Raw genomic sequence first — 16400 nt, 5'->3', positions numbered from 1 at the left:
AATTTAAATGGAGGAGGGAACCAGTTAAAAGCCGTTAAATGCAGTGGGTAATAGACAGCCTAACACTGCACTCTCAGAGTATAGCATAACTGAATAGATAAAAAATTTACACACCAAGCAATGGCAAGAGCAAACACACACAAAAGTCAGGGAAATGTGAAAGCTTTCAGAGCCAGTGGCTTTTTCCTCTGGCAAAAGTGGTGAAGGGGAAGGAAGAGGGGTGAAGGAAAAGGACAGGAAGATTTAGGAAATGGGAGGAATTGTGGAAAATTCTCCCAGAATGCTGGGTCAGGGGAGACTTACAGATAGGATGAGAAGAAAAAACTGATTATTGGGGACTGCACACTGGGTGAGCTTGGAAAACCTGAGAGCTTGACTGTGGAAGATAGGGTAATAAGCAAGACAGAGATTATTGATGAAACATAGTGCTAGAGTTAATAAGTGTGGAAAGCTTAGTACATTAAATATGTTCGAGGTAGGACATGGGGAAGTATAGACAGGTGAGAAAATAATAGATGTAGAAAACTAAAAGAGAGTGAAGAAAGTAATAGTTACGAAGAAGAAATGCTGAGTCTAAAGAAATTAACATAAATTAAGGCAAGGCAGTGGTGAGAATCGAGGCTGTGTTGTAACGCCAGTTCCCACCTGCAGGGTTCAGAGTAACAGGGATCAGGGGGAAGAATTCAGATGGCATGTGTGGTGAAACAGGAACCAAAATCAGGACTGTCATGTTGTAGAGAAATGTAGAAGACCAAACAGTGTTTACATACAGCTGATATACGACATGTCGTTTCACAGATGGCTCACCGTTTGATAGTGTGTGTTTTGAAAATTACGGGTGCTGGTATAGATGTTGGTAGTAGGGTGCACAGGGCAAGTGTTACAGTGAGGACAGTCACAGTGGTAGGAGCCACAGGGCAGGAAAATGGGCACAGAAGGAGCATAGGGTCTGAGCAGGAGATGGAGAGGAAGGGGGAGGGGGAATGAAAAGCCATTCTAGCTGCAGCGGGAAAAATGTCAGAATGGAGCTCATTTCAGAGCAAGAGTTTAGGAATCTTAGACTTGGTAAAGTATCTGATTAATACATTCAAGAGCAGGATAGAGCAGGAAGAGGTATAGTCCTATATATTTTTTGAGGAATCAGTAATACCAGGATTGGGCGTGATGGCCCTGGAAATCTGTTTTTGGACTAAGCTGGTAGGATAATTATGTCCAGTGAAGGCTAAGGTGAGCATGGTGGTGTATTATTGTAAAGAGTGAGCAAATATGTTTGCCTTGAGTTTCAATGCTGTATGGGAGGGAGCATTTGACATGGAAAGATGACAACTGTCAAAATGAAAGCACTGTTGTTTATTAGTAGGTTTAATGTGAACAGAAGTGAGTAGCTGACCCTCGTTGAGAAAGAGGTCAGCATCAAGGAAAGTGGCATCGGACTCAGAATAGCACCATGTGAAATTTAACTGGGAGAATGTATTTAGAGCGCCCAAAAATTTTAACAGGTTAGCCTCACCATGAGTCCGTATGGCAAAACATACACTATCAAAGGAAGAGCCATCTGTGAAACAACACATGTGGTACACCAGCTGTTATGCAAACACCGTTTGTCCTTCTACATTGGTATGACTACCACCAAGTTGTCAGGATGAATGGACATAGACACCAACACACAATATCCTGTTGCAGAGCTTGCTCTACAACATGACAGTCATGGCTTGAGTGCCTGATTCACCACAGGTGCTACCTTGATTCTTCCCCCGACACCAGTTTCTCAGAACTCCACAGGTGGGAGTTTGCATTACAAGTCGTTGGTTTTCGCCATCCACCTGCCCTTAATTTACACTAATTTCTTCAAACTCAGCTCAGTAACTGTTCAATTCCTTTTAATTTTGCATATCTTTTATTTTCTCACCTGTCTATTTTTCTCTGCCGCATACTTCTAACATCTATAATATACTTAGCTTTCTGCTGTTATTAACTCTTGCACACTGTTTGGTCAGTAATCTCCACCTTTAAGTTCTCAGGTTTTCAAATATTGTCCTGTGCAGTCCCCAACAGTCAGTCTTTCTTGCTCGTCCTGGCTGGTAAGTCTCTCCTGACCCGGCATTCTGGGTGAATTTTCCATAATTCTTCCCATTTTCTAAACCTGCCACTGGCTTCAAAAGCTTGAACATTATTTCCTTAACCTTTATATGAGTTTGCTGTTGCTTCCATTTGGGGAGTATGTTTTTTTAAACTACACAATTACATTATATTTTAAAAAACAGATTATTTTCATTAATTTATGTACAGAGATAGAGTTTGAAAGGAAAACAAAGTGTGTACCATTCTTACTTTGTCTAGAAATTAGTGAAAACAGTATGATCTCATTGTTTTTCGTGGTGAGTTAAACTAATATAAAGATCTTGGGTTTCCAACCAAATGAGTTGTTTGAAGTGGAATGATGTGTTGACAAGTGTCACTCTGATTATCTTCTGGCAAAATGCTGAATTGGTATCATGATTGTTTTTGTACAGGGACTGCAGCATGGTGTACTCCTCTCTACCATCCGCACAGTGCGAGTGGGAGTAGGGAGAGGGGGCGTTAGAGTCCTGGCAAGCACAATCAAATTTAAAATAGCAATGTGAAAGTTCATGGAATTGTAAATGATAGGCCATATGGAGAAGCAATGGGAATAAGCATAAAAGAGGAGGAAGTAGGTGTGAAAGTGAGAGAATGAGAGAGAGAGAGAGAGAGAGAGAGAGAGAGAGAGAGATGGGATTTTAAACAGAACAGATATGTGCAAGTGAAACTTAGATGGGTGAAATAACTGCATTCAGCAGCATGTTTGTAGCTGTATAGATTTTGTGGACTGATTCTTTAGCTTATGTTGCATAAAGGGTATACTGTACAGTGGTAGTATGTGTGTGTGAGTGAGTGATTGAGGAGAGAAAAGATTCACTCACCTGCTTGCTGTAGGTGATTTATTTTGTATGAAAGTAACATCAGCATTGCTGTTTGTAGTGTTACCGAACATTCACCCCTCTCAATCTTAGCTTAAACATCTGGCATTCTTGTTTATTTGTGATCTGCTATTTTTGGCATGTTTACAGTGGTTGCATGAATTGTTTAAGGGAACCAGAAATTAAAAGTTCTATGATAGCAATGTCTTTAAAATATTGAAGCTATTATACTCTTCAATCTGTTGAATGGAAGCATTCATTATTATCATATAACATTATAAGGAAAAAGAATACCTGGCCAGTATCTACCTTCAGCTCACAAAACTCTTAATTATTACTGATAGACACATATAAAAGTTAAAAAAAAAATGTATTGTAGGTTTTGATTCTGTTTGTTTCTTCTTCAGGAAGAAAAGAAAATTAAGTTGGATAAGTTTAGAAATGATGGGCAGGCCATTCAGACTAGTGGTTGAGAGAGAGGAACCTCACCCTCAAGGTAGGCAGATCCCTGTCAGTGTGTGCAACCTGCTCCTCCCTCATACCCTGTGCCAATCTATATCTCTTTCCTTTCCGAGCAAGGAGCTAAAATTCTGAATGCTAGGCTAGCTTTCTTTTTACATGCGTCCATTGGCAGTACTTAAAATTTCCCCTACTGAATGTAAGCATGCTGTTGCTTAGTTTAAAAAGTTTTTTTCAGGTAAATTTTGCTTTTGTTGCAATATTTATAACTGCACAAACAAGACAGGCTCAGAATAGAAAATAAGAAGTAACATTATAGTTGAAAAAGTTCAAATGGAAACTGTGGCAGTTAGAATTGCATTTTTTTAAAAAAGTATCTAGTTTTTTCAGCATCCAGCATCACTAATGCAACAAGAATTCACAATTTCAGTGTCATTCATTGTGTGCAGTGAAAAGTAAATATAAATCTCCCAATAATTTGGGAGCAATAAAAGATAATTATGTAATGTGTCACTGGACCTAATGCTGAAATTAGCCCAGAATTGTGCCACACTTGGCCTTCTCTTACGATGATTACAAGTTGATGTCCTTGTGAATAAATGTTGTACAAGGCTAACATTACTGATGACTGATGCAGAGGCAAGACAAAAGATGCTCCAGGACTAATAATGCACACTGTTCTGGCACATAACATATTCAAGATATTGGGCTATTTCTGGATACTGTTTTGATGAAAGACTGCCACAGAAACATTTATCGTCTTTACAGCTCCTGATTTTTGTCAGTACTATTCAGTTCCATTACCTGTACACATTTGTTGTCTGTTGTGTAGTACAAATTAGCCTACAGGTATCAGCTGGACTTCATGATTTTTGAACCCCATGTGAACAGCTGGGAGTTCTCTCATGTGTCATAAAAACCAAATATCCAACTATAAACAAAGAAGTGAAATTTAGTTTAATGAGTATATGCTGCAGCTGTTACAGCTCTTTTTTTATATGACACTTGTCACAACAATTGAGACTGCACTTTGTAAGCCAATTTTCCATATTCTGTCAGGGGTTGTGGCCTAATTTTAGGTTCAGATGCAGCTGTTATGTATACAAATAAGTTGAAAATATTTAGACATTTGTCTGCAGCGATAGTTTTCATAGACCGAAGTGAGATGATATTAAGACTAACAGGTAAGTTCTACCGCTTTCCACATGTCATGAAAATATCACAAAAATAAAAGTTACTGAATTAGAGACCTCATATTTTGTGAAACTCACCCACGGTGTAGAATACTGCTTATTGAAACTTACAAACGTAATTTCAGGAAAAGAATATGTGACCACTTTGAATACGTTTCAAATGTTTAAAAGGGTATGTCGTCGTTGTTGAGAATAGGCAATGTCTTACTGAATACAGTTACCTTAAGCAGCTGTACAGCAGCATGCCAAGCTGATGATTACTACTCATCCATAAAGGGAACAATCCTTAATTAATATGCAGTCATGTCCACATTTGGCGTGCTCACTGGGGGCATGCCATATTAGGATAGTACTAAGTGGTACACACCTGATTGGTCACGTAGCATACATACGACTTTCATAAGCCTTCCATGTACAGTATTTGATGGTACTATCCCTGCAATGGTTACTTAGCTCATTTCATAGTTATTAGAGAGTACTTCAAGTACTGAGCAGTAAATAAAATTCATCGGCGCCATCTGACTCTTTATCACTGTAGGCTAAGTATTGAAAAGATTGGGTCTTTTTGTTGCAGTCTATTAACAATGGACCGGAAACCTGTTCTCCTCTGGCTTAAATTAGACCTGCCAGTGACTTCCCATCGCATTGTGTTCAGTAAATCATGCTTTGGTGGTATTTGACGAAGTTAGCTGTCCCAACTGTGTTGTCACATGCTGACAAAAATTACTTCCCTCTACTCTCTTGTATGCATAGATAGTGCAAGCAGATCACAATACTGTTGGTTTGTATGAGGTGATCTTGTGGAGCATTGTTTGATAATGACATGATAGACTTTGGTGTCAGTTGCTGTACATTTTCTTGAGTTATCACTGTTCTCATGGTTCTTTCCTAAATTGACATAAGCTAAGGTAAAATGACCAGGTCTTAATGCATTTTTGCTGGCGAAAAAGAAGAAGAAATTTTTTTTATTGGAAACGTGCTAGAGTGGGTGTGAGAATTGGGAAGTGTGACAAGCTGAGTGAAATAAATACTGTGTACAGATTTGTGAATCTGACATCACTATAGTTTTTTTAGGCTAACTATGAACCCCATTAAAATAACTCTGTTTCTATTTTCCTTAATTCATCTCCTAAACTCTTCGTTTTCTTAGTATAATCTGTTTTCCGCTCATCTGACTATTTGACCCAGTTTTTTCTGCTCATTTTACCTTTTTTTTACTTCTTTGAATTTTTTTACTTCTATTCTGAATTTGTCTCTTGAGTAGGGTCTCCTGTGCAGTCTGCGTTTCTCCTAAGTCCTTTTTGGTTTGACCTTACCACTGTTTCTCTTTCTTTTTTCCCCCTGGTTTCGAAGAATGTGTGGAACTGTGGAACTTCTTTGTTACTTTGTCTGCCTTCATTCTTTCTAGAAGTTTGTAATGTATGAAACATCTTTTACTGATCTCATATTTTATTTTACAGCAGAATGAGTATATTTTGTTATTGAGTTATTTTATACCTGTTGATTGTTGAAAGTAAACAGTGGCAATTTTTCACTTACTACATTCAAGGAGATAGAGCTGACTCTAGAATTAGGTCATCAAGGAGTGGTAATTGACAAGTACAGAGTGATAATGTACTCCTAAATCATTTCAAGCAAATACCAGGTTAGTTCCCTAAATCGGAACTACCCTCCCCGTGTTCATTAAAACTTTATTTCTGGTTTTTATTCTCTTATTTTTTTAAATAAATAATAAACATTATCTTCCAAGGAAAAGTTTTGCTACAAAATCAAAAACAATAATCTTTAGACTGACCCTGTTTTACACATGCCTCACATTTTAGAAATACGATAAGCATAGGTCGGGCCACAACTTTGTGTTAAAAAGAACGCACTCAAGTATAGGTCAGGCTGTGATTTTCTCGACAAGCAAGCCAACTGTCACTCAAAAACTGGGCTTGTTTCATATGAGATCAATGTAAGGATGTTTCACAACGTGTCCCTTGTCTGGTACAGCCTTTTGTTGTCAATTTTTAGATTTATTTTGAAAGAAACATTCGAGAATTTAACAGCTGCTGTTACGAATGGCTGAGCCAATGTTTCACATTGACATTATTTAGTGTATGTACTTGTTAGGTTTCGTATTTTGCTGTAATTCTGCTACAGATACATCACATTTGTTGTGTTGGCAAGCCAATGTTTCACATTGACATTATTTAGTGTATGTACTTGTTAGGTTTCGTATTTTGCTGTAATTCTGCTACAGATACATCACATTTGTTGTGTTGGCAAGAAATTTTGCAAGCTCAAGAGGAAGAAATTGCTCAGTAACTCACCTCACACTTTTTTTATGGAGGATAATTATATTTTCTGTTGCCAATATTTCAAAAACTGTAACCTATCAAAGGACTGAAGTAAATACGAAAAACAAATCTTGAAGCTGGCTCCTTTTTAGTACATATTACTCTTGAAGCTACGTCAATTATATATGTGCCACTAACGCTTTAAATAATGGCATGAATGACAGATTTTCTAGGCTGGTTTCCAAAGTATTAATGACTTAGAGTATAGTTGGAAGGTTGAATGGCCAATAAACACACAAAAATGACTGAAAATATTGCTAAACTTTTGGATGATGTCTTTCGAAGTTAACTAGTACAGAAAACGTGGGCATACATATACAGTCACACATGCATCTGCACTGATACATTGTCTACTCAGTTGCTTTGTACTTGCACTGCAGCTCAACTGGAGTCAGATGTATCAGATGGAGCTGATAAGGGAAGAAATGAGATGGGATGGGGGAACGAGAATCAGAGGAAAGTAATGATGACGGCTGGGAGAGAGAGGCCACGAGCTTGCTGGATGGGAATGTGATGCAGGAAGGGGGAGTTTTATGTGACCCGTGTCGCACTTGCACCTAACTTCCTGCCACATTCGTATCTTGTGCACCTGTTGCCTCTACCTCTGTACTATCAATCATGCTCATCTTCATCCTCCCTCCCATTCCCTGTCTCTTATCTCCCCTCACCCACTAAACCCAATACAGCCTCACACAGTGTACTCAGCTGCGACAGTGCGGCCATACAGCTATACGTTTGTTCAGAAGTACTGTATCATAATATATAGCTTTGAAGGAGGAGATAGTGCAAAAACTTAGCAACATTGTAATTTTGTTATGTGTGTATCAATGACTCAACACCTGAAACATACGGTGAGTTGTTAACTGTTACTTCTTCCGTTATCCACATTTTAGGAAGATATTTAAAATAACTATTTAGTATTTCCAAAATCCAAAACAGTAATTCCTGTTGTTGCGGGTAGACAACCGATTTTCGTGCATTATCAAATCATAAAACATATGCAGTCATGCTGTATCATTTCACTATACATGTATGAGGTGTGATCAAAAAGATTTTTTTTTTTTTTTTTTTTTTTTTTTTTTTTTTTTTTTTTTTTTTTTTAAATTTTGTGGCCTTTATACAGCTGATATTCAGTTTTTTTTATCCTGTTAGTGAGTATGTTTGTGATGTGTGTTTGGACTACCAGCTGTTTCGAATATTTAGTTTATTGTTGACAGTCAAAAAGTTATACATGTTTTTGAGTGATCAGTGAATTTTTACTTGTGAATGAGATGGATCAAAGATTTTGCATTAAATTTTGTTTGAAAATGGAATAAAGTGCAGCACCGCCTTCGAAACATTGACTGTGGCTTTTGGTGAATTTATTATGAGTATGGGAAGAGTTTACAAGTGGTATAAACATTTCAAAGAGGGTTGAGAAGACATTGAAGACAAGGGCCGTCCTGCATGCCCTAACACATTAGTAATTGATAACAATGTGGAAAAAGTAAAGAATATGGCTCTGGAGAATCATCAGATCACTATCAGAGAGGTTGCTGATGATGTTGGAATATCCGTGACTAATAACAAACAAGTTTTTAGAATGTTTTGGGAATGAAACTTGTAGCAGTATACTTTATTCCAAAATCTTGAATTTCAGGCAAAAACAACTTAACATAGATATCGCTCAAGAATTGTTAATGAAGTCAACAACGATGCACAACTTCTAAAGAAGGTTATTTCAGGCGAAGAAACATGGTCAGATGGGTATGATGTCGAAACCAATACCCAGTCATCACAATGGAAAAAAAGAGACAAGACCAAAAAAATTGACAGTTTCAATCACATGTGAAGGTTCTTCTCATTGTTTGCTTTGATTACAATGGGTAGTGCATCATGAGTTCCTGCCTTATGGTTGTACAGTTGGTAAGGAATACTGCCTGGTAGTTGTACCCTGTTTCCTGTTTGCTTGAAGCAATCCAAAGAAAACTGTCAGAATTCTGGCAAAACCACTCGTTGTAAATTGCTTCACAATAATCCAGCTGCTCACACCTCAATGCTTGTCCATGATATGTGGTAAAAAACAAAACCGTTACTTTGCTTCAGTCACCGTATTCACTGGACATGCCCCTCTGTCATTTCTTTCTATTCCTGAGGCTGAAGAGAACCATGAAAGTATGTTGTTTGCCACCATTGACGAGGTAAAAAGAGAATCCCTGAAGGAGCTGAACACCAAACAAAAAATTTGAGTTCCAGCAGTGTTTCCAAGATAGGAGAAAGTGTTGGCACAATTATATCTGAAGGGGACAAGTTGATGATGAATAAATAAAGATCCTTTAAGGGAAAAAAATCCCATGACTTATTAATCACTACTTGTACATTTGGTTGTAAAACAATAAAAAAAGTGTTATCAAAATTCAGTTCTATATATATTTCTCTTTGCTTCTAAAACAATGCACAGTAACCAATTTCTCTGAAGTTTCTTCACTTACGCCCATGCTTTTATCTAACAGAACATTTTTGTTCATGGAAAATGAACTTACTGCTTCACAGGAAGTGATAGGTGCATACAACATGAAGAAATTTCAGGGAGAGTCAGACCAGTTTGAAAGTCTTTTGTATTTTTGCCGAAAAATATTTTTTTATTTCATACACTTAAAATCAGTATTTGTTCAGCATATCTTTTGAGCTCCATAGGATGCATGCAAAGATTTTTCAACCTCTTCAATAATTATTAAAGATTTCATCAGTGATATACCTGTGGCTTCGAGCTTCATTGTTGCTGCAGTCAAATGCACAAAACTTGATTTGATGTAAATAAGACCTTGCTTAAAATCTGTTTCTTGAATGCCACTTGTACATCTTTAATGCAGACTGCAGCAGTGGCTTCAAAAGTGTCTGTGACCTAAAACTAAAAAAAGAAAGAAAAAAATCAGTTAATGGCGCAGTAATTTGGAGTTTTTCAGTAGAATGAAGCTGACAATTAAGTTCAACAAATCTATGGTAATTTACTGTCTCTTACCTGACCCTACTTCATTAAAATTATAATATTAAAAAGATAGCAGCATTTATCCAGGCACCACCTCTAGTTAAAACAGGCTGTTGTGGTAGAGGTGAATCTGCCAGTAAATCTCTAATGCGGCAGCAGGGGCAGATGCTTTTAAGAATATCTTCGTTAGAAAGAAAGTCAGCATATAGTTCAATTAAGCACCATCAGAATCATTAAACCTTTGTTTTTTGTGTGACTATTTACCTTGTTTGTTGAGGATATCAGCATATTCATATTGAGCATATTTTAGACCTACGGTTTCAGTTATACAATACAGCATATGGGCCAAACATGTAATGTTCTTTAGGTTAGGATAAAATATTTTAATTGCTTTCCCAGACTTCATCACATATGGAGCAGCATCTTTTAACGATGGTAGGACCTTTTTTGGTTCAGTATTCCTAAAAAAATAATGAAAATATCAAATTACAGTTACATTTCAAAACACGGCATACAGTCTGTAGACATTTTAGCAAACACAGCTTCCTTGGTTTGTGGGTCAAGGGGAAGGAGCACATGCAATTTTTGAAGGAGAGAAGTGATGTGTGGATAATCAGGTTCCATCACTTCATGATGTGGGGGCAGCATATGCTTCATACCAATCATCCACTGTAGTAGAAATGTCACATGGAACTCAGAAGTAACAAAGTAATGTGACAACACATAACAAAGCAGCTCATGCCCAAATATTGTACTATCTGAAGCTAAGAGAATGAAATTACATTAAGCCTGTGAGAACACTGTTATATAACAGAGATAGTAGCCTTGGGAGAGCCAGCCCTGACAACACTCTACCATCTGGTGAGCGAGATGTATGAGACAGGTGAAATACCTTCAGACTTCAAGAAGGAATGTAATAATTCCAGTCCCAAAGAAAGCAGGTGTTGACAGATGTGAAAATTACCAAACTATCAGTTTAATAAGTCACGGCTACAAAATACTAACATGAACTCTTTACAGACAAATGGAAAAGCTGGTAGAAGCCGACCTCGGGGAAGATCAGTTTGGATTCCATAGAAATATTGGAACACGTGAGGCAATAATGACCCTACGACTCATCTTAGAAGATAGATTAAGGAAAGGCAAACCTACATTTCTAGCATTTGTAGACTCAGGGAAAGCTTTTGACAACGTTGACTGGAATACTCTTATTTCAAATTCTGAAGGTGGCAGGGGTAAAATACAGGGAGCGAAAGGCTATTTACAATTTGTACAGAAACCAGATGGCAGTTATAAGAGTGAAGGGACATGAAAGGGAAGCAGTGGTTGGGAAGGGAGTGAGACAGGGTTGTAGCCTCTCCCCAATGTTATTCAATCTGAATATTGAGCAAGCAGTAAAGGGAACGAAAGAAAAGTTTGGAGTAGGTATTAAAATCCATGGGGAAGAAATAAAAACTGTGAGGTTCACTGATAACATTGTAATTCTGTCAGAGACAGCAATGGACTTCGAAGAGCAGTTGAATGGAATGGACAGTGTCTTGAAAGGAGGATATAAGATGAACATCAACAAAAGCAAAACGAGGATAATGGAATGTAGTCGAATTAAGTCGGGTGATGCTGAGGGAATTAGATTGGGAAATGAGACACTTAAAGTAGTAAAGGAGTTTTGCTATTTGGGGAGCAAAATAACTAATGATGCTCAAAGTAGAGAGGATATAAAATGTAGACTGGCAATGGCAAGGAAAGCGTTTCTGAAGATGAGAAATTGGTTAACATCGAGTATAGATTTAAGTGTCAGGAAGTCATTTCTGAAAGTATTTGTATGGAGTGTAGCCATTTATGGAAGTGAAACATGGGCAATAAATAGTTTGGACAAGAAGAGAATAGAAGCTTTCGAAATGTGGTGCTACAGAAGAATGCTGAAGATTAGATGGGTAGATCACATAACTGATGAGGAGGTATTGAATAGAATTGGGGAGAAGAGAAATTTGTGGCAGAACTTGACTAGAAGAAGGGATCGGTTGGTAGGACATGTTCTGAGGCATCAAGGGATCACCAATTTAATATTAGAGGGCAGCGTGGAGGGTAGAAATTGTAGAGGGAGACCAAGAGATGAATGCACGATGTAGGTTACGGTATGTACAGGGAGATGAAGAACCTTGCACGGGATAGAGTAGCATGGAGAGCTGCATCAAACCAGTCTCTGGACTGAAGACCACAACAACAACAACAGGTGGTAGCCACAAAGTTCACTGACTTCTTCTGACTGAAACAATAGCACACGGGCTTACTAAAATGTTTACAGACTATTCAAATGTTTTTTTCTGTTTACAATTACACATTCACTCCTTCATAAAGAAAATCGTGACTGTTAAGTGGTTTACATTTTGCAAACACTTGGTGACATTGTCCTAGTCTGTCCTCAGTTACTTTCCAACTGTCAGATTTGCAATATATTTTCCCATACAGTCACTAGTTTTGTCAACAGAGGCCCATATGTTTGGGATTTCCAAGTCCTTTCAGAATTCATCTAACACCTAATTGATGAAAAGTTAATATTGAGGTTGAGTTGAGTTTAAGTTCATAACAGTTTATTTTTACATTCTTGGAAGAAGATAATTGAAATCGCAGGTGTTCGGCCAAGAATTTTGTAAGATAAAATTACTGCATTTCCGTGACACACTGTCAAAAATAAATAATTTTTACATGTTTGTAAATGTACATGGAAACTGACTGACTTAAATACTTTTTCACTTACCTGTGCATATGATACTTGAAGGTAACTTCTGCATAAGGTGGTTGGATCCAGGACGTAATTTTTTGTGTACTGTTCTAAAATTGGTTCGAATGTGGTATATGACAGTTTTTCAAACAGTATGTTTGCTCCTAGCAAAGCAGCATGTTGAAACCACAAAAAATGGATTTTGTGTTCATTTAGTTGTTTTGTATTAATAAGTGATGCACACTTCGTACTTTTTTTGTCTTTCCGTAGTTTCGTCTTTGCCCTATGACATGCGGAATTTAGGTGCTGATCTACTTGAAACTTTTTTGAGCATTTGATGTACAAACAAAATGTAGCCTATATCGACATTTCTTTTCTTACACATATATTTGTTAGGTTTGCTATGTTGTATACAACTGGTCAGAAAAATATTATTTAAAATACACAACTGTCTAGTACTAATAAAGTAATTACACATCATCCTTATTGCAACATTCACAGTAGATGTCAACCCTGTCCGTTCTTAGAATTTCCTTTCCCTCGATCCATTTTAATGTAAGGTCTCTTCCTGCAGCTCTAGTAGAAAATACTGGGCCATATAAAATCCAACCCCTTTTCTTTGTCAGTGATAATGAAAATTATTTCATTGTTGGCTGACTTCATAATACCAAACACAGAAAGGAAATGATTTAGTGATGTGTTGTTGCTGTATTTTGCATACCGTTCTATGAAGCAAAATCCTGCTCACAATTTCTAAAATTTTTCACTTCTAAAATAATGATTGGTATACAGTTTCTAAATTCCATATTGATCTCACATCAGAGATGATTGCAGGGTAAGGAGCAGGGAAGAATAGCTGGCAGAGGCAAGTATCTCTTGCAGTGCTGTGAGGCAAGTATCTCTTGCAGTGCTGTTAACGTATTTTTCGTGCAATATAGTACAGTAATTTGTACCAGCCACCGACAGATAGCAAGGATTGACAGCAGTGAAACAAGGCGCAAAGTCTGTTGACATCTACCGAGCCAGACTAGGGTGCTTGAGCTCACTATGAAGTTGATGGACTGTAACAAAATTACTGAAATTATTCATGTTCTGTAATTTTGGCATAGTTCATATGAAAAAACATCAGTAAAAGATGCTATCATGCAAGTTATTGTATTATGTGCACTGAAGCCAGAAAAATTATATAATATATGTAAATAAAATAAACACCACTCACAGATTAGGCCATAGTCCTATTCTGACTAGCCAGTTGCTGCCTAGAAGGCAGTATGAGGAGTGAACTATAATTGTGTGACGTGATCGGCATGTCGCCAATTCCTCCAGCCATTATTGCCAGTTGATGAGTTCTGATGATTCTGCTGCTTCTTTATTCAAGCAGCTTCTCATTTGGCCTGAACGGGGCTGAGTGGACCTCGTACCAGAGCTCCTTGTCTCAGAAAAATTTGGGGTGGTACTGGGAATCAAACCCAGTTTCTTTCACACCATAGGCAGCGACTCTAACCATTTGACTATGGAGGCTGTCATAACAGTCTAAATCCATGCTGTTATATAGAAAAAAATATTCAAAATAAGCATTTCTCCCCAAATGGCCAAAATGTGTACATACCATGCATTTGTATTAAACTCCAGCTCCAGTTATGAGGAATGCGTAAAAGGTTCAACCAACTGCTTCATCTTAGATGGCTAAAAGCTTTCCAAATTATTATAAGGTCTGCAATCTGTAAAGGAAGCTACTTGGTCTATGGGTTTGCTTTAATGTGTAAATTGATGACAGTAGTCTGCTCACCTGAGTTGACATTCGTCCTAATCTGTATAATAAAGTTGGTGGTGACTGTAGAGGGCGGAAAGGTCAATATTCCGTGAGATGGTAGAATGGTCACTGGGTGCAAATTGTTCATGTAGACATCTGCTCTATTTCAATTGGTTTTTGAAGATAATCACTTGTAACTGTATATTATCATTACAAAATGATTTTATTTAGTAGTTCCATTTTTGGTTGTAATTGCGTTGTACTTTTACAGCTTTACAACCTTTCATAATACATCTTCATCAGTTTGCAATAAATTTACAATACTTTGCAATTAATTTTCAAAAGTTTGCAAAAATGTTTCAAGAATTCCACTATTAGCTTCAGCACATGTAAATACGCTCAATAAGAACTTACCTTATTGCCTCACTATGTTCCTTAATGGTAGCAGTAGCTCAGCTACTGTACTCATCTGTCTACATCCAACCACATTAACAAAAATCTAATTATGTTAAGTCTAAAGCTCAAGTGGCCAGATAATGAACTATAACAACCGGCTTGGCAGAAAAGTAAGTGTGATGGAAATATTGTCTCACTTGAAAAATGCTTGTGCTGCACCATGTCATTCATTCCCCGCATCCCAACTTTAGGTATCCATATCTTCGCCTGAAATTCAGTGTCACCAAAATTCTGTACACTTCGAAACAATTACTACTTATTATGTAACAAGAGTAAAAATAACCTTCAGATTTATTACCATTCATATTACACCATACCTTGATATAGAGATGAAATTGGAATTTGCAACCACCAGTGGATATTATTATATATGTTGTTGCCCATGTGAATGTGGCATTGTCAATAAAAATTGTTGACGGAACTATATCATAGTTGGTATTTAATCACTGACAAGATTTGTGTGCAGTACTATCTCTGATGTGAAAAAGTTGCACAAATTGTAAGTTTAATGGTACAAGCTTTTTGCATGTAAAATTTGTAATATGTCTTTGTAGGACGTGAGGTTGTGCAAGAAGTTGTTGAAATTGACCTTTCCCCACTCATAAGGAAATGTCAATTTCGAGAATTTGTATAGTTAGTACAATTGTCAGCAGAATTTTTACTTCACTGCCTTGATTTACGTTTTCATTCTTGAGATACCTGATCTGTATTTCTTTCTTTTTTTATCATTTCATGCATATTGTCTCTTATTTTTTGTCATTTTGGTAGTACTAAAAGTTCTCTGTTGCCCAGGCTTGGATTATATGGTTTGCAGATTATTTATGCACAGTGTGAAGTTTTTGAAACAATATGAGCCATAAGTATTTTGTTTTTATTGGAATGAATTTTTCATGTTTTACCACCAGAAGACAATGCAGATCCCAAGCTCACTGTTGAACATCCCTGATATATTTTTCCTTTGTTTCCCATTTCATCTTCTGGTAAATGCTCGTTCTCTATTCATGTAGCATGTCTATGGCCAATTTCCTGTCTATATTTTTGTCTAGTCCTTCCTCAAGGAGCTAAAAGTCCATAATTTCAAACTCACATAAAGCCATTAGCAAAAGAAAATGATTTAGATTTTTTCTGGGACACTTGTCTTCAGAATTCTTGCTCTGAGTTCATACAAAATGAAACCTATTGTTAACATTGCCATGAGGAATAATATCTTGTTGACTGTACTTTTCTAGCTGCCAACAGATCTCAGCAATAGCTTTTTAAATAAACCATTGGAAATAAGTGATGATCCATGTGACATTTCTTGTTGCGGACAACTTATGGGTACTAGGAAGGTGACCAAAAACAAAAGCAAATGTACTGTTCTAATGATTGAAGAGAGATAAGAAGTTATAGATGAATTAGAAGAGAGAAAAACTGCAGTAAAACTTTCTCCGGTTTGTGCAATAGGCATACAATCATTATGGGATCAGTTATCACACACATCTCTGCACAGAAATGTGTTGCATCCTTAGTATATAGGACAAACTTCTTTTAAATGTACTTCTGATTTTGGCACTCTGGTAAACAAG

At 37.1% G+C, this 16400-nt stretch overlaps 2 protein-coding genes across 6 annotated transcripts in view; one reads left to right on the top strand and one right to left on the bottom strand.

The window, feature by feature from the left end:
- LOC124619477 (embryonic polarity protein dorsal-like) overlaps nucleotides 1–16400 on the top strand; it is a 99374-nt gene that overhangs the window by 66776 nt on the left and 16198 nt on the right. The gene's annotated exons all lie outside the window — the stretch shown is intronic.
- Nucleotides 9602–16400, bottom strand: part of LOC124619479 (PSME3-interacting protein) — a 110981-nt gene continuing 104182 nt past the window's right edge. The window contains exon 8 of the transcript XR_006980084.1: nucleotides 9602–9823. The gene's annotated coding sequence lies outside the window, so the exon portion shown is untranslated. The remainder of the gene's footprint in view (nucleotides 9824–16400) is intronic.

The sequence above is a fragment of the Schistocerca americana genome, chromosome 6, assembly GCF_021461395.2.
Source record: "Schistocerca americana isolate TAMUIC-IGC-003095 chromosome 6, iqSchAmer2.1, whole genome shotgun sequence".
NCBI classification, from domain to species: domain Eukaryota; kingdom Metazoa; phylum Arthropoda; class Insecta; order Orthoptera; family Acrididae; genus Schistocerca; species Schistocerca americana.
The sequence above is the reverse complement of the archived record's forward strand: the minus strand, read 5'-3'. Positions and strand labels throughout refer to the sequence as shown.